A 19,921-nucleotide genomic window follows, 5' to 3' on the forward strand; every position below is an offset into this window, starting at 1 on the left:
CTTGAACAGCTAGAATTCCTTTCTCCCTCTCTCATATTATTGAATTTCTTAGTTTCTGAACTAATGTATAAAATGAAAATAGAACATAGATGGGTAAATTCTGCATTGATTTGGACACTATGCAATCTGTTACTTCAATGTGACTGCAAGGGTTGGAACGAAGCAAGAATCTGGCTGCAAGCATAGTTTGCTGCTTTCTTTTGATTCAGATTTCCAATATGGAGCCAGTACGGTAAGTACCATGCTCAGAAAATGGACGGAAATCTTTAACACAGGTTTTCCCATAAGAAGCTGAATTTTCAGTCCAGGCATTCTTTCCTCTCCTCAGTTTTGTTCTTTTTTTGGAGTACTTAAGAATGCAGAGCCACTTTTCAGCACACTCTGAACAGGAACAGGCTGTGGTGTGATTGCCACCTGTTGGGTCTGAAACTGCAACTGCAGTGTTGTGAACTGTGAGGTTTCTGGAGCTTCATGGATTGCGCTGTAGTGGAGTAATCAGGTGTCCTTTAAACAAGGTTTTCAGGCCCCTGGGGGTTTTACAAAAAAAAATAAAAACCCTAAAAAAGTGTTTTGCTTTTGTTTATGTAACCCCTAAGCCTACCTTCCACAGACTGGCTCCCGAAACAGCTCTTGGCATTCTGAGCAGGTGAAAGTGGCAAAAGGTGGTTAGTGCAGATGTGCTACAAGAACCATGTCCCTGCCAGTTTTACAAAAAGCAGCATTTTGCCCCAGTTTCTGAGAAGCCCTCTTCAGAATCAGGTCTGCTGACTTTGCTGTTCCAGCTCCCCCCATGTAATTGATGGCAGGCTGGCTAACAAATGTGCTCCTTAAGACCACCGCACCAGACCTGTCACACGTTTCCTCTCCTTCTTCCCACAAGACTTTCCAGTAATTGCTTGACCCTATCAGCACAAGATCCACATTCCCCTCAGCTGATCAAATCCCCCTGGAAACACTCCAGGACACTCTGCTCACTCTGCTGACTCATGTATTGCTCTCCTCCTGGTGCGAGGTTTAGGCAGGGGGTTTTTAGCGCTACACCATTTTGTTGTTGTTGTTGCCGCCGCCGCCAGGCACCTGCTTTTGCTTGACACATTATTTAAACAAACACCCATTAAATCAGAAAGAAAAAAAAAAGACATTGAAAAATCAAAAAAAATCAAATGAATCTGCATTTTAACAAACTCCCTTACTCTCTCTCAATTTGCACAGTCTCAACGGGAAAATCTCTTGCTTGACAGTCTTTCAAATGGCATCAAATGTCTCTGTTGGGAAAAGGAGAGAGTAAGGCTGGTTGCTTTCATTTCCTAGTTTCTCTTCTTGCTGTTTCTTCTTAAGACAAAGCAAGAGACAAATGCACACAAGGGGGATGGAGTGAAGAATGGCAAAAGATAGGAAAATGAAGCTTCTGCCTCTAGTTTTTGCAGGTTATTTTCTAGAGGAGCACAAGCACAGCATATGACCCAACTAGCCACTGCTGGACCCTTGTTTCATATTCCTGGTTGAAAAAAAAAAAGAAAAAAAGAGAGAAAGAAACCAAACATCCATCTGTCTCGATTGCTCCAATTTTCTTCTCACGAGGCTTTAGAAGGCAAAACTTCCACTGCTAACAGGCTTCTCAGTTATTATGTTCAGCTTGCCTTACTGGTCACAGCAGGGAGTTGTTAGATGACATTTCTCCTGGCTACCTACAATGGACTTTTGTTAGACAGCAGGCAAAAAGAGGAAGGTAGGAGATATAAGCTGAGGTAAAAACAACACATAAGGAAGGGGGAATTAACAGAAACTTTAAGTTCACATCTTACATAGTTGCTCCAGACATGGCAATGGAGATGATCCCTTCTAGCTCCCTTTCTTTGTCTGGTATAGTCAGATCATCTTTCAGGAAGGAGGAGAAAAAAGGCTGAATGGACTCATGGTAAATCCCTGTATTCCAGCAGGCAGTAGCAGTGGTGATGGTGAGCAATCACGGTGAGATGATTAGCCCTGCTAGAGATGACATCCCTGGGATTCCAATTATTTATGAAGACAAAGCTCTTTGGTGAAATCTGATCTATTCTGAATGCAAACTCACAAAACAAAAATGGGGGAAGAATATCAGACCCCACGTATGAGGTCGTCAGCCCACCACATCTCCCTCAAAATACTCAAGCTGAGCAATGTGCTAGACTGTCAATCTGCTCAGCATATTTTTTAGGAACTATGTCTAGACATTTCTGGCCTGTGATATTTAATACGTTTGTTTGCCAAATGGTTTGGGCAACGTTCCCTGGTTATAGAAATGAATAGATTTCCCAGGCATGCCTCCCAGGTAGACAGATTAAGGAAGTCACAAGCTAAGGAGAAATTTGTGTGGAACTCCTGTGCTAAAATATTTACAGTACATTGGTGCCTTTCAGCCTCTGCCCTAGGCTGTTCCTTTGTTTTCCAAAGTCAGACGGACTGCATTGCATGGAGAAACTCCCAGTCAAAGGACCATCAGCAAATCCTAGGGTGTCCCAGGTCACAGTGATGTCCTCAGTATCACAAAACACATGACTGGGCAACAAAATGCCAAATGAAATTTAATGTGGATAAATGTAAAGTAATGCACGTTGGAAAAAAAACCCCAACTATACATACAATATGATGGGGGCTAATTTAGGTACAAGAAGTCAGGAAAAAGATCTTGGAGTCATCGTGGATAGTTCTCTGAAGACGTCCACACAGTGTGCAGAGGTGGTCAAAAAAGCAAACAGGATGTTAGGAATCATTAAAAAGGGGATAGAGAATAAGACTAAGACTGAGACTATATTATTGCCCTTATATAAATCCATGGTACACCCACATCTTGAATACTGTGTACAGATGTGGTCTCCTCATCTCACAAAACATATACTGGCACTAGAAAAGATTCAGAAAAGGGCAACTAAAATGATTAGGAGTTTGGAGAGGGTCCCATATGAGGAAAGATTAGAGAGGCTAGGACTCTTCACCTTGAAAAAGAGGAGACTAAAGGGGGATATGATAGAGGTATATAAAATCATGAGTGATGTGGAGAAAGTGGATAAGGAAAAGTTATTTACTTATTCCCATAATACAAGAACTAGGGGTCATCAAATGAAATTAATAGGCAGCAGGTTTAAAACAAATAAAAGGAAGTTCTTCACGCAGCGCAGTGTCAACTTGTGGAACCCCTTACCTAAGGAGGTTGTGAAGGCTAGGACTATAACAGCATTTAAAAGGGAACTGGATAAATTCATGGTGGTTAAGTCCATAAATGGCTATTAGCCAGGATGGGTAAGGAATGGTGCCCTTAGCCTCTGTTAGTCAGAGGATGGAGATGGATGGCAGGAGAGTGATCACTTAATCTTTGCCTGTTAGGTTCACTCCCTCTGGGGCACCTGCCATTGGCCACTGTCAGACAGATACTAGGCTAGATGGACCTTTGGTCTGACCCGGTATGGCCATTCTTATGTTACATCTCCCCATATTTTTTGCTTTCCCTTACTTTGTCAGTCTATTGTTAATATCAGACAGATTATAGATATTGAATTTTGTGTTTTCCACTAGTATATACGCTATTCAATGCCTTTGAAAAAAAACTGTTCCCGATTTCACAGCTCTTCTGTTGTGGGAAGCCAGTGGAACAACGCTGACCCATTTGCCTATCTGAAGTTTTCATAATTTTACAATTGCTGTACTAATTTCCTATAAAGATCAGTTCCTCAGCTGGTGTAAGCATGTGTAGTGCCAGGGAAGTCAAAGACAGGCCTATTTACAAAAGACCCATGTAATTGTGCAGCTCTCATTGGATCAGGCTTTGATGAGAATGGGGGAGTAAGCTACAGGATGCTAGGTCAGCATCCACACGTGTAATTGACATGCTGAGAAGCTGCAAGGTGAGGTTGTTGCTAGAAAAACAACTAATGATGTAAGAAAACAAGTGAGAACTGCTTTTAGCTGTGAATGAAAAGGCTTCCGCCTGTCAAATTCAGACATTCATAGCTTTAAAATTTCTTCTCATGTTGTTTTTGGATAGTTTCATTTAAATAAATGAAGGCTAAATTCAGAGGTGGCATAAATGGTGTGCTAAATTGGCTATCAGAGTAAGCTGATTGCAATTTACAGCCCAAAAGTCTAATCCAAAGCTCACTGAGGTCCATGAGAATCTAACCATAAACTTCAATGGATTTTGGAATAGGATCCAAGAGGGAATGAGGAGAGGGCGTGGCAAGAACACTTACTAATGAAGGCCAGGCAATGTAAGAAGGAATAAGTTCAAGCAGGGGTCTTGTGCTAATTTCATTTACACTAGAGAGCACTCCATGAAGTTCTGTGCAAGGTGCCAATGTGTCAATAAACCCCCGTTTCTGTTTATTTCAATGACCCTGAGTGTACATGCCTTGCCTTGCCTTGCCTAACTGTTTGCAGGATCAGGCCCTCATAGAATAAGATTCATAAACTCTAGGACTGGAAGGGACCTTGAGAGGTCATCGAGTCCAGTCCTGTGCCCTCATGGCAGGATCAAATACTGTCTAGACCATCCCTGATAGACATTTATCTAACCTACTTTTAAATATCTCCAGAGATGGAGATTCCACAACCTCCCTAGGCAATTTATTCCAGTGTTTAACCACCCTAACAGTTAGGAATTTTTTCCTAATGTCCAACCTAAATCTCCCTTGCTCCAGTTTAAGCCCATTGCTTCTTGTTCTATCATTGGAGGTTAAGGTGAACAAGTTTTCTCCCTCCTCCTGATGACACACTTTTAGATACCTGAAAACTGCTATCATGTCCCCTCTCAGTCTTCTCTTTTCCAGACTAAACAAACCCAATTCTTTCAGCCTTCCTTCATAGACCTTTAATCATTCTTGTTGCTCTTCTCTGGACCCTCTCCAATTTCTCCACATCTTTCTTGAAATGTGGTGCCCAGAACTGGACACAATGCTCCAGTTGAGACCTAACCAGCACAGAGTAGAGCAGAAGAACGAGTTCTCGTGTCTTACTCACCACACACCTGTTAATGCATCCCAGAATCATGTTTGGTTTTTTTGCAACAGCATCACACTATTGACTCATATTTAGCTTGTGGTCCACTATAACTGCTAGATCCTTTTCTTCTGTACTCCTTCCTAGACAGTCTCTTCCCATTCTGTATGTGTGAAACGGATTGTTCCTTCCTAAGTGGAGCACTTTGCATTTGTCTTTATTAAACTTCATCCGGTTTACCTCAGACCATTTTTCCAATTTGTCCAGATCATTTTGAATTATGACCCTGTCCTCCAAAGCACTTGCAATCCCTCCCAGTTTGGTATCATCTGCAAACTTAATAAGAGTAGCTGTCATTTTCTCTTCTTCATAATAGGTGATGGAACACCTGGCTGTCAGAAGTCCATGTGAGACAGTCATTTTTCATATCTTGAATGAAGCCCTAGAAACTTGACCAGGAGTCTGAGGATAACCTACTATTAGTAGCTTTTTTCATTTGTCTGTGTATCAAAAAAGCTAGCATGTTTGAATGTGAAACTATGGAGACTTGGGCCTCTCCTCCTGTCCCCAGCGTCTTCTAACCTACAGGAGCCCCAGAATTTACCTATTTCACCAGCACCCACACATAAAGTCCCAACCGCCCTCTAAAACCGTAACTCTGTTTTATAGTGACACCATGAAGAGGGGAATGGGAAAAAAATATATTAATCTAATCTAAGTCCCCAAACACTAAAATATCTGAATAATTTCATGGTTTTTGAAAAGTGTCACTAGAGGGCAAAGTTAAGGTTTCTGCTGAAGAAGAAAAGTTCCATTATTTTTCATAAAGGGAGGGGGAAATGGGCATAAATCCTTATATAATCCAATGTGGCCAGTGCACAAGATTTCAGAGAGTTTTACTGGAGGGAGATTGGAATGCTACGTGACAGGGCAGAGTTAAGGTACTTTGGATGTCATAACTCTGCATTCCTGGACCTTGCTATGTTTAGATTTCTTTTAAGTTTATGCATTAATAAAATTCACAGTTAAGTTAAGCACTTTATAGGGATATTGTAATGATCCCCAAACAATGTAGTGTACCCTAAATTACTAATATGTATTTTCAACTTCAGAGTTTTTTGGTCTGGGGTTAGATAAAGGGTTTGAATCACGACTGTGTTACTCCAGTTTTATTCTACTGTAATGCCATTAAAAGAATCAGATCACACTAGTGTAAAACTGGAACATAGCAAAGCCTCAAACTCCAAATCTTGTACATAATCTCCAGCATTTATCCTTCACTTTCCCTAGTTCACTTGTTTCAATCAGCCAGTTTAAACAAGTTTCCTGTCATTACCAAGCAACTTGATGTCAATTTTCCTGTGTTCAGCTATTTAAATTTTTTTGATTCAAGACTTTCCCTGCTGTGTCATAAATATTGTCCTTTTATCTGCATTCATAGGGTTTTTATGCCTTGTTGTATAAGGTTCAGACTGTTCCCTTTTTATTGTTGTTACTCTAATGAAGCTCTGACACTTCTCTACTTTGAGCATCTCTATTTTTCCCCTGGGTAATGCAATGTAATACCTAATTTGTATGAACTGGAAATATGGCAGATCAGAGTTTAAGTTGAACAAGATCCAGCATCTACCCTGATTAAACATCTGGTGAAATGATCAGATTCCAGCTTTTTCAAAGCCAAGCATCCTTTCCTTGAGTTTGAAAACCTTCTTTTCATGGCTCAGGGATAAAAGGGAGCAAAAAATGCAGGTTGATGTCTAGGTGACTTGGTACCTTGTTCTTAGGTTATTTTGTCAGTAGGAAGTGATAGGACTCAGACTTAAACTTCCGGTGAAGCTAAGTACATTCACTGTCTGCAGGCCTGGGTCTCCCAGAGGAAGCTGATGAGCTTGAGGGCTGCTCTAGTTTATGTCAGCTGCTAACTGCCCCAAGGAACCAGAACAGTAGCCATGGATCAACACAAAGTCCTGACCCCATGCCCCTCTACTTCCACACCAGTAGAAGGGAGCGCGTGGCATAGGAGCCTCTCTTTGGCTCCAGCCCCTCAGGGGATCCTCCTTACACCAGGCTAATTCTCCCTGGCCCAGGTGTACCAGCTTTATAGCCAGATTCTGGCAATGTAAAGATGCCCCACCACATAAAATTTAGTCCCAACTCTAAAAAACTGCATGGAATGTTATTCTTTGCAACATGTGCAGGTGTTCTGTGGACCTCATCATGGGCTACCCAATACAATCTCATGGCATTCATTGACATCAGAAATAATATTCAGTAACATCATCTACCATATTGAAGGCAGTGCTCCTAGGGTTATCCTGATGGAAAGAAGTCAGGATGAGGATGAATTTTATTCCACAGGGCTTTCATTTCTCTTTGAATTGTTCATACTCTGGTGTGCAAAACTCAATCACTTTGGGGAACCTCACCCATTCATAGAATATCAGGGCTGGAAAGGACCTCAGGAAGTCATCTAATCTAATCCAACTCCCTGCTCAGAGCAAGACTAATCTCCAGCCAGATTTTTTGCCCCAATCCCTAAATGGTCCCCTCAACGATTGAGCTTACAACCCTGGGTTTAGCAGACCAATGCTCAAACCACTGAGCTACTCCTCCCCCCATTCTTAAGCTAAAGCTGTCTAAAGAGCAATGCTCTTCCTGTGGAAAAATGTACACGTAAAGCTATTTGGTGACAGGGATACAGGAGACCTGGGTGGGCTTCCCTCCTCTGCCACTGTCTTGCTGGAGGACCTTGGGGAAGTCACTTCACCTCTCTGTATCTCCATTTGCCATCCCACCATTTCACTTTTTTGTCTATTTAAAAACTGTAAGCTCTATGTGGCAGGGACTACTATTTACTGTGTGGCTCTACAATGGCTAATATACTGAAGCCCTCACTCTTGATTGGGGCTTCTAGGTGGTACTTTTCTGCAAAAAAGTTAGTAATTTTTGACATAATTACATTTGAGGGAATGTCTTCCATCAGCTCAAACAAACCTCATATGGATGAAAAAATGCAGTTTGAAGTTTTTTCTTGGACTCAGAAAATGATGTAATACTGCACCGGTTCCTTTTAATTGTTTGTATTGGCTTGCTATAGCTCCTTTTATAGTGACTCAGTAAAAAGTCTGTGTGGTGTGGGTTCTCACTTTGATGTCTTGACAAGGTGGTAATGTCAGATCTGTGTCTTGTTTATTGCATGTCCTATGTTTCAGTGGTAGGTGTCTTTGCTTTGTTAGTACAGGAAAAGTTTAAGATTTTTTCCTTCCAGATGATGAGTGGGGGGGGGTCCAGGATTTTCTTAAATAATTTGTAAAAGCAAAGAATCCTGCAGCACCTTATAGCTTTCATGGGTGAATACCAACTTTCCAACTTTGTCAGATGCATGTCATGCATCCGACAAAGTTGGTATTCACCCACGAAAGCTCATGCTCTAAAATGTCTGTTAGTCTATAAGGTGCCACAGGATTCTTTGCTGCTTTTACAGATCCAGACTAACATGGCTACCCTCTGATACTCAAATTATTTAAGTATCTAAGACATACTGATAAGCTTGTCTTAGATTTCTGCTTCACTATAAAAATAAAGCTTACATTTTTTCCCAACTCAAATACATCATCCTAGGATGATGCATCTCCAAAGTTTTCATGCTGTGGGCTACTCTGAGAAAGAAATATCCTGTTTGACTCCCCTTTCAATACTTCAGTCACTCAGGCTTAGTTCTTAAACTGTTTTAATTTTGAGGACAATCTACAGATGATTTGTAGGTACTTGGTAATCCCTGACCACAGTTTGAGAATCACAGAAATCCCAAATTAAAAAAAGTGTGTGGATGTAATAGTTTAAATCCCATCATTACAAAAACACACCAGACACTTTAGTTCAATTGAGGATCAAATTTGTGAAACCTGGGGGATGAGTCACTATTTAGATACACTAGATCTACTATATATGGGAGATTGCATTTTAACCATCAAGCTGGTTGCTTAAGAATTGACTCTAAGAGCCATAGAGATAAGATCATAAATCTCTACAGCTTGACGTAAAGGACTAAGCCCCTAAATGGGCATCTGTACCAAACTCACAACTTTGATGGATCAGGCACAGAGAGGGACCCAAAGTATATACCGAACTCTGGTTTACTTTTGCACCTAGTTTTCCTCATGCCATTTTCAATCAATCTGACTTTCATAAAGGTTTTATAAAATCAAAGTTTTAAAAAGTCTTTATTTGAAATTTGCAAAATGGAAGAGGTTTGCAGATGTTGTGCAGGGCTTTTCCCTGTGTCACCAACATCTCTCTATGCAGCTTCAGAGGATCCAACTGGACAGTAGTTCAGAGAGACTCCAACATCCCAACCTTCTACTCACTCTCATTTGATTAAAAACACTTACAAATAAAGTACTTGGAAAGCTGATTAGAAGCTACAGCTATGAAGAAATCTAAAGTATACAGCAGAGGCCAATCCTTACTTAGAATTCAGTCAAACCTCAGAGTTCATGTTGACTTCAATGGGAATTATTTGCACAGAAGGAATGCAAAAAACCTCAATTTTTTTATAACATAAGAATGGCCATACTGGGTCAGACTAATCCATTTAGTTCACTATCCTGTTTTTCAGCAATGGTCAGTGCCAGTTGCTTCAAAGAGAATGAACACAACAGGGCAATCAAGTGAAGCAGCCCCTGTTCTTCAGCCCCAGCTTCTGCCAGTCAGAGGATTAAGGACACTCAGAGCTTGGGGATATGTCCCTGATTATCTTGGCTAATGGTCAATGGAGAACTAAGGTTTGTTTAAATACTGTTGGTCAGATTTTCAGCAGTCCTCCCTAATTATATCAACAATATTTGTAGACATCTGTTTTGAAAGCATAGGAGGACAAGGAGATCTTCAATTATCTGAAACTCAAAAAAAAGGAGTCCTACAAAAAAAGTGAAAGCTAGGTAAAGTTACACAGGATGACACCACACAAATATGTTGGGACAAAATTAGAAAGGCCAAGGCACAAAATGAGATTGAACTAGCTAGAGATACAAAGCGTAACAAGAAAATATTCTACAAATACATCAGAAGCAAAAAGGAAGAGCAAGGTCAGGGTAGGCCCATTACTCAAGGAGAGGAGAAAAAACAGAAAAAGTACTAAATGCTCTGTTTCAGTTTTCAATTACTACTCAGCTTTTTGGTGAACATCTAACTTAATGCCAGAAAAAATGAAGTGGGATCAGAGGCTGAAATAGGGACAGAACAAATTAAAATTAGACAAGTGTGATATCTTCAAGTTGGCAGGGCCTGATGAAATACATCTTAGAATACTCCAGGAGCTGACTGAGCAGATATCTGAACCCTTAGTGATTATCTTTGAAAAGTCATGGAAGACAGGAAAAGGACAAACGGTGCCAATCTATTAAAAAAAAAGGAAGAATAAAGAGAACCTGGGAATTATGGGCCAGTCATCTTAACTTCAGTAGCTGGAATAAATAAAAGCAATCAATTTGCAAACATGTAGAAGATAATAAGGTGATAAGTAACAGGCAGCATGGATTTGTCAAGAACAAATTGTGTCAAACCAACCTGATAGCCATACCCAAAGAAAGCTACACTTGCAGCTGTGCAGTGCTGACATGGGAGCATTCCCGTGGCAGCGCTTTGAAGTGCGAGTCTGGTTGTGGCACCAGAGCTGGGAGAGAGCTCTCCCAGCACTGCAAGTACTCCACCTCCCCATAGGGATTAGTTTACCACCCCTGAGTGAGAAATTTGCAGCGCTGTAAAGCGCCAGCGTAGCCAAGGCCTTTGACAGGGTAACAAGCCTTCTGGATAAACAGAAAGCAGCAGATGTGGTATATCTTGACTTTAGTAAGGCTTTTGATACTGTCTTGCATGACCTTCTCATAAACTAGGGAACAACAACTTAGACAGAGCTACTCTAAGGTGGGAAAACCAATCCCAGAGTAGTTATCAGTGGTCCAGCTTCCAAGGTGGAAGGGCATATCGGGTGGGGTCTCACAGGGATCAGTCCTGGTTCTGGTGCTGTTCAATATCTTCACTGATTTAGATATGGCATAGAGAATACACTTAAAGTTTGTGGATGATACCAGACTGGATGGGAGAAGGTTGCACGTGCTTTGGAGGATAGGATTAAAAATTAAAAGTTATCAGGACAAACTGGGGAAATGGTCTGAAGTAAATTGGATGATATTCAATAAGGACAAATGCAAAGTACTCCAGTTAGGAAGGAACAATCAGTTGCACACATACAAAATGGGAAATGACTGCCTAGGAAGGAGTACTTCAGAAAGGAATGTGGGGGTTATAGTGGATCACAAGCTAAATATATGAGTCAGTGTAATACTGTTTCAAAAATTAAGAAAAAACCACACATTCTGGGATGTATTAGCAGGAGTATTGTAAGTAAGACATGAGAAGTAATTCTTCTGCTCTACTCCGTGCTGATTCGTCCCAGGGCCACCTAGAGGGGGTGGGGCAAGTGGGGCAATTTGCCCCAAGTCCCGGGGCTCCGCAGGGGCCCCCATGAGAATAGCTGAGGCTCCCTCCCTGGCCCTGGCCCGACCCCACCTCCACCCCTCTCCCGGAGCCTCAGCGCATTCAGGAGCATCTCTGGATAGTGCTGCAGCATGGCTCTGTGGGGCCAGAGCTCCTCCCCACTCAGAGCTGCATGATAAGGGGGAAGGGCTGCAAGCTCCAGGCAGATGGAGCTCAGGCCCCACTGGAGCTCAGAGGGATTGCACTGGGGGATGGAATCATGTGAGAAGAGCAATATCCTACACCGCCTACCTCCTTCCCAACCCTACCAAGGGAGACCCTGCCCCCCTGCATTCTCTGAGGTTTCAGATGGGTTAATTCAGTGGTTCTCAAACTTTTGTACTGGTGACCCCTTTCACATAGCAAACCTCTGAGTGCGACCCCCCCCCCCGAATATATTGTAAAACTGAAAACACTTTTTTACTATTATAAATGCTGGAGGTAAAGTGGGGTTTGAGGTGGAGACTGACAGCTCACGACCCCCAGTAATAACCTCGTGACCCCCTGAGGGGTCCCGACCCTCAGTTTGAGAACCTCTGGGTTAATTTAATTTTAGCACCCTGTGTCCATTCACATGGATGTGATATTTTGAGCATTTCAGTTTTCACAACATAGGCTCATCCCAGATTCTGGAACAAGCTCAAATGCTCAGTTCATGGAGTATGTACATAAGCTATGCTAAAGACAAACCAACAGTAACCGTCTCCAGTTTGTGATGGACCCCATGGAGTCAGTCTCTAGGAAACAGATAAATGCATGGAGGTTAAGTCCATTAATGACTATTAGCCAGGATGGGTAAGGAATGGTATCCCTAGCCTCTGTTTGTCAGAGAGTGGAGATGGATGCCAGGAGAGAGATCACTTGATTGTTACCTGTTAAGTTCACTCCCTCTGTGGCACTTGGCATTGGCCATTGTCGGTAGACAGGATACTGGGCTGGATGGACCTTTGGTTTGACCCAGTATGGCTGTTCTTATGTTCTAACTAAATGAACCCAAAGTTATGGAGATAGATATGAGACAAGGAAGCCAGCAGAGTATCAGAAACCTGGAAAAGTTTCTGACTGGATAGGCTCAGGCGTTTGGTCAGAAGCTGATGTGGTTCAAAAGTTTTGGATTTTTTTTAAAATAGAATGTTTTTTATTGTTTCTTTAAGCAAACACATACAACAAGCAGCAAATATTTGGCCACACATTTCTGAAACCCTAAACCATATTCAGGTTTTGGTAGACTAATTTCAACTTTTCAATTAAAAAACAAATTTTGAAGGAAAGCAGACATTGTCTGATTTTTCTGCTTTTTAAAAACCCCTCGTTTTCAATCCAAAAACGTTTTGATGGAAATTTTGTCCAACCCTTTTAATGAACTTTAGTGCCTTTTAGCACTAGCTGATGCTGAGAACCAGTGATACCTTGTAAAGAAGTTCTCAAAACTGGGTTTGTGCCAAGAAGCGGAAGGTTTCTCTTTCCCAGGGCCACCTGTGGCGGGGGGGAGCAAGTGGGGCAATTTGCTCTGGGCCCTACAGGGGCCCCCCACAAGAATACAGTATTGCAATTTTTATATGGAAGGGGCCCCCAAAATTGCTTTGCCACAGACCCCCTGAATCCTCTGGGCGGCCCTGATTAGGCCTCAACAGGAGTACTGTGTACAGTTCTGAGTACCACATTTTCAGGAAATATGCAGACAAAATAGGAGAGAGTCCAGAGAAGAGCAACAAAAAGTGATTAAAGGTCTAGAAAATATGACTGATGAGGGAAGATGTTAAAAAATGGATTCTTTAGTCTGGAACAGGGAAGACTGAGAGGGGACATAATTTTCAAGAACATAAAAGGAGGAGGAGATAGAAAAATTGTTCTTGTTAACCTCTGAGGATAGGACAAGAAGTGATGGACTTAAACAGCAGCAAGGGAGGTTTAGGTTGAACATTAGACAATTAGGAAATTTTTCCAAGGTAGTTAAGCACTGGAATAAATTGCCTAGGGAGGATGTGGAATCTGTCAGATTTAAGATCAGGTTAGACAAGCATCTGTGAGAGATGGTCTAGATACTTAGTCCTATTTTGAATGCAGCAGACTGGACTAGAAGACCTCTAGGTCCCTTCCAGTACTGTAATACTGTGATCACAACTAAAATTAGCATTTATGATTACATAAGTACACTAAAAATTCAACATTTGAACATTCAATTATCAGGTATGCTTGCTTAAAACAAATGCACTGGCAGCTATCACATCCTGTTAGAGAAGCCCATTATATATAATTTTATTTGCTACAATTCTGTAGAAGATGCAATGGTTTACACTACAGGGACTATCCCAGCATAGCTATGGCATAGTTATGCCAGTATAACCCCCCATCATGTAGATAAAGTCCACACCAATGGAAAGGGATTTTTCCATAGGTGTAGGAACACCAACCTCACAAGCCACGGTAGCTACACAGATGGAAACATTCTTCCATTGACCTATTTGCATCTACACTGGGAGTTAGGTCAGCATATCTACCTTACTCACGGCTGTGAATTTTTTCATACCCTGTCAACCTAAATTTTAAGTGTAGAGCAGGCCATAGGTCCATATCTAGGTGTATTCTGAAAGCCAGTATGAGACATTGAAATGACAAGAAGCCAAGAAAAATAGCACTGCAAAACAGACAGGCAAGATTTTATTTTTTATTACCATATTGTATATGTCGTCAGTAAAAAGAAATCCATTTCAGACAACTGTATTTATGAATAAGATCCCAAGGAACTGAGAACCGATAGTACCTCATGCCATTTCATGGTTGAAAAGGTGATAAAAATAACAGCTGAATAAAAATATCAAGCTCTCTGGTGAACTTTCATTTTTCAAAAATGAGAGAAATAGCTTGACAGATTTGTATTAAATAAAATCTGGAACAAAGTTTCTCTTGAAAATATTATGCAATATTTATTATAGCTAATCTTTCATGCACCAACCAAGAATAAATTACATTCTTTTCCTGTTCCTTCTACATTTCATAGTGTAGAAAATGTAATGAGGCCAGACCACTTGTTTTAAATATAAAAACTGGATGATGTATTGTGAAATATAGGCATCATTTGTTGTCACATATTTTGAAGACACATTTTGATAGTGTTTGATTAAAGCTATAATCAAAGTATTAAAGATATCCATGCCTTGTGACAGAGTCTAGTGCCTTGGATGCAACACACCCACTGTGACTTGTGTTTCTACACACACACACTTACTTGTTGGCAGAACTACATTAATTTCTACAGCTGTATTGGACCGGTCCAAAAACTAAGAGCACACATTAGATTGTAATCTGTATGCCCACAGAAATAGAATCAATCTGTATATTTTTTTAGTTTGAAAAGTGTACTTTTTCATGAATGAGCCATCTTATTTTTTGTTATTAGATTGCTTCCCCCCAGTACTGCGTTTTGTTTTAGTTTTTTTAAGGAGTACCCTACATACATATTTGAAATGCAGTATTTTTAAATTGGCAGGAAAAAGACCACAATAAATCACTAGCACTGATTTTGTACTTCTCTAAAGAAAAATGTGTCTCATGATTTCCCAAATAAATTCTGCAAGATACAGTTATGCTGGCTGTTAATGCTTGCCACCCATTGAGACTTTGATGTGGGTGGCCAGACTCAGTAGTAGTAGCCAGAGTCAGGAAACAGGAGTCAAGACTCAGCTGGGTCAGAGTACCAGGAGGTCAGAGGCACGAGTCAAACTGGAGATCAGGAACCCCATGTCATATGCCAGAAGTCAAGGTGGGTAGGGGGAAGCTGAGGAAGAGGGTGCAGGAAGCACAAGACAGATGGACCAGAGAAAGATGGTGGCCAGTTGTTCAGACAGCTTCCTGTTTCTGACTTCAGTAAGGCCAGTGGACCATTCAGCCAGTCTGGGATTCTGCCAGTTGGACCTCATGGGGGAATCCTCTCACTGGGGCTGGGTTTCATGGGTCCCAGTTAAGCTATTGTCAGCAGGCTGCCAGGTAGAAGGCTGTAGCATGGCTGATACTCTGAGCCTCAATTTGAGACAGGGTCATGACACTTATGTTAGGGTTGCCAGGTATCTGGAATGCCCAGTCAAAAAGGGACCCTGGCGGCTCTGGTCAGTACTGCTGACTGGGCCATTAGAAGTCCGGTCAATGGCACAACAGGGCTAAGGCAGGCTCCTTGCCTGCCATGGCTCCACACAGCTCTGGAAGCAACGGCATGTCCCCCCTTCAGCTTCTACATGTAAGGGCAATCAGGGGGCTCTGCATGCTGCCCCTACCCCAAGTGCCAGCTCCGCAGCTCCCACTGTCCAGGAACCACAGTCAATGGGTGCTGTGGGGGCAGCGCCTGCAGATAGGGCAGCATGCAAAGCTGCCTGGCTGCACCTCCATATAGGAGCTGGAGGGGAGACATGCTGCTGCTTCTGGGAGCTGCCTGAGGTAAGCACCACCCAGAGCTTGCACCCCGACCTCTTCCTGTGCCCCAACCCCTGCCCCAGCCCTGATCCCCCTCCCACCCACTGAACCCCTCAGTCCCATCCCAGAGCACCCTCTTGACACAAAACCTCTCTCAGTCTCAGCCTGGAGCACCCTCCTGCACCCCCAATACCTCATCCCCAGCCCCAAACCAAAGCCCACACCCCGAGCCAGAGCCTTTGCCCCTGCATGCCAGCTCCTTGCCCCAGCCCAGAGCCCCTTCCCACACCCTGAACTCTTCATTTCTGACCCCACTCTGTAATCTGCACCCCCAGACCAGAGCCTGTACCTCCTCCCACATGCCAACCCCTGCCTCAGCCTGGAGCTCTCTCCCATGCTCCAAACCCTTGGCTCCACCCCAGCACCCCCTCCTGCACTCCAAACCCCATGCCCCAGCCAGAACCTTCATCCTGTCCCACATCTCAACCCACTGCCTCAGCCTGGAGCCTCCTCCCACACCCTGAACTCCTTATTTCAGGCCCCAACCTGAAGTCTGCACCCCCCAGCACCCTCACTCCCTCCTACGCCCCACCCACCCCAGCCCAGTGAAAATGAGGGAGGGAGAGAGGGTGAGAACAGCAAGTGACAGAGGGGTGGAGTGAGATGGGGCAGGGCCTTGGAGAAGGGGCAGGGCTTCTGATGAGTGGCAGGGCAATGGTGTTCAGTTCTGTGCAAGTAGAAGCTTGGCAACCTTATTTTATGTAGAGAGATAATTGAAAACAATAGAAGCCACCACTTAAGGCAATGAGCCACATGACAAGATCTATGGGGCGGGGGGAGAAACAGGAGGTTCCCTGATTGCAAAGGCAGACCTTAGGAGTTCAAATTTGCAGGCCCTGGGTCAGAGGCAGAAAAAACAGGCAGTAAGTCAGCAGAAAGTTAGAGAAGCAGTAGTGAGAGGGACTTGGTGCAGCAGCAGAGAGACAGAGCTTCTTGGGCACAGAACTCTAGAGAATTAGGCTTTGGGGATTTCTAAGCAAAGAAACTGGCTGCTATTGTTGATTTCTACTGAGGCAAACAGGACTTTTTATTTACAAAGGATTGCACTGAAGAATATACCTGACACTGAGCATCCTGTGTCACATCTAAGTAATTAAACTTGAAACCATCAAGAGAACCTAATTTTAGCACTAGCCATCAGGTCCCCTGTACAAGAATGAACTGCTCCATAAACCATGACATCTCCATCACAGATCAGAAGAGCTGTCCCAATCAGTGGGGAGCACCCCTCTACATTTCTGGGTCCACTGTGCCTGCCTGTTATACCCCCTTAAGCATCAGCTAGGGCAGTGAATTTCCATACTGCCTTAGCAAGCATCCCCTATTGCAGGCTATACCTTGAAGGACTGATTTACTTCTTAGACACTAGGATACTGATAGAATCTGCACCTAAAAGTTCAGCTGTTACAGACCAAAACTAAGGCCATGCCTACACTTACAGCTGTACAGCGCTGGGAGTTACAGCTGTCTAGGGAAAGCGCTACAGTGTGGCCACATTTGCAGCATTTGCAGCACTGTTGGGAGTGGTGCATTATGGGCAGCTATCCCAGCATTCAAGTGGCTGCAACATGCTTTTCAAAAGAGGGGGGTGGGGTGGAGTGTGACAGGGAGTGTGGGGGAGATACAGAGAGTGGATTTTTGGAGGTGACACTGTCAGCTCCCTGTGTTGCAAGTTCTAAGCACTGGAAGATACACAGCACCAACCTTCAATCATTTTAAAAGTTTCAACCCCTTCCCCCCGCCCTCTTATTCACTAAATGCAAATAGCCTTCAGACTAGATAAGCAGCTGCTCCAAAATATACTCCCCCCTTCCCCCCACTGTGTTGCTTCTCTCCTCAAGCAAACACTATCAAGCTATGAACATTCCAAAGGAATTCCCCTACCTGCCTCTACTGGAGCAAACGAGCTCTGTTTGTTTTTTAGATAAGCAGCTCCAGGAGCCCAGAGTTCACAACAAAATAGCAGAGTGGCTGAACAGGCATTCTGGGATACCTCCGAATACCTCGGAGGCCAATTACAGCGTTTTTGGTGGCCACACTTGCAGAGCAGCACTGCATCACCAGCGCTGCAATCCTTATACCCGAGGCAGAGTAGGAGTACAGCCAGCACTGCAGCCAGGGAGATGCAGCGCTGTATGTGCCTTGCAAGTGTAGATGGTAAGTTGCAGCGCTGTAAACCCACCACCAGCGCTTCAACTCTCCAGTGTAGCCAAGGCCTAATCCATCAAAATTGAAACAGCACTTCAGACAAAACCACATCCCTCAACCTTTATGTCCTCATTTGATTCAAGCCCACAGACAAAGATTGAAACAGGAGTGTTGTCCTATTGACTGCAGAGCACATCTGACACCACTTGGACTATTAAAGGATCAGACTGCTAATACAGACTGATAGACATAGATTCAGAAGATGTTCCTCCCCTCTCAAAGCTGGATGTCTAGCTTGAGAATTTCTTAGCACTGAAGAATACAGAGGCTGCTACACAGACTGTCTATGGCCATGACAGTCAACAGGAGAAAGTGCTTGATGTAATTGTATATTCCCAAAGGAGTTCCTTCCATGCAGTTGTTACTTGCAGACAGCTTTAACCCCATATACTACACCAGAGCTAATATTGACTTAAATGAATCTGCCATCTAAGGCTATGGATAATATATCTGAAACCTAGTGTATATAGATATATCTATATAAATACATACACATTCTGCTTTGTATCCCTCTGGCTCAACTGCAAACATTGAAGAGTCTGCAGACTAAAAGTTACAGATTTCCCAAGCTTCATTTAGCACGGTTGTATAGTTTACAAGCTCTGTTGCCTTCACAGATTTGGACCACCACAAATAATTCCAACAATTATCCACCAAACTTCCCTCCAAAAGGGAAATGTGTTACTCTTATGAAGACCAACACAACACAAATATGGCATTTCTAGGATGTGGTGTCATCATGTTATGAGGTGGCAGAAAGGAATTTTCCAAAAGTGAAAATTTATGATTTTGCAAGTTGTCTTATATGACTAGTGTTTGCTTTAATCACCTTCACCCCAAGTGCCTACAACTGCCCTCTGATCTCTCCTCCCTCAATTCTCCTATAAAAAGGATGACAGTGGAGCTAGTTTCAAGCATACTAAGTTCAGTTTTGGCACGTTAAGAAACAAAAATTGGACTTCTGATGGAAGACTACATGCAACTTTAACTGCCTCTCCAAAGGCATAAATTATGAATGTGAAAATGCATCTCTGCCACAAAAAACTACTTATTGTGGCAGTACAGAATAGTATTCTGAAGCAACAGGCATGGTGGGTGTGTTCATTTGTATGTCAGCCAGCATATTCTTCCAGCTAACAGTTCTCTATTTATGGCACTTGTGTCTGAGTTTTGGGAATAAACCTGAAAGGTTTGAATATGTTTCTAGCTTCTATTCTGTGCATTTTTTAAACCTAGACTATGCAAAATTATATACATTTATAGTCATAACTTTATTGTAATTGGGTTTTCCATCTGCTGAAAACATTACAATAGATGCTGTTTATCACACAAATCAGAGCCAAAATTTTAAAACCAAACCCTGGCTTCTTTCCATGAAGATCTATTTAAGTCCAAAGTGGATACTGGAATTAAGAGTGGCATTAGATCAATCAGTCATGGGTCAACAAGTAAATATTAAGAGTGATCTTATACGGTGAATGACACCACCAAGAAAAAGCAGCAATATTATCTATTGTGATGGGAAGAGGAACTGCTCTGTAAAAGGTTTTTGCAAAAGTGCTAAATGTCTGAACACTAAAACTCCTGCCTTAATTACACTCCCATCTCTAACAGTGTGCATGAAGAGAAACTGACTTTTGGAAATCCTGCAAGTATAGACAGGGTTTAGTGTCTTTCAAACAAGCAATGGCTAAATGCAATATGTACTTGATTAGTTCTATTTGTGATTGAGGATGGA

This window comes from Gopherus evgoodei, chromosome 3, assembly GCF_007399415.2.
Source record: "Gopherus evgoodei ecotype Sinaloan lineage chromosome 3, rGopEvg1_v1.p, whole genome shotgun sequence".
Classification (NCBI taxonomy): domain Eukaryota; kingdom Metazoa; phylum Chordata; order Testudines; family Testudinidae; genus Gopherus; species Gopherus evgoodei.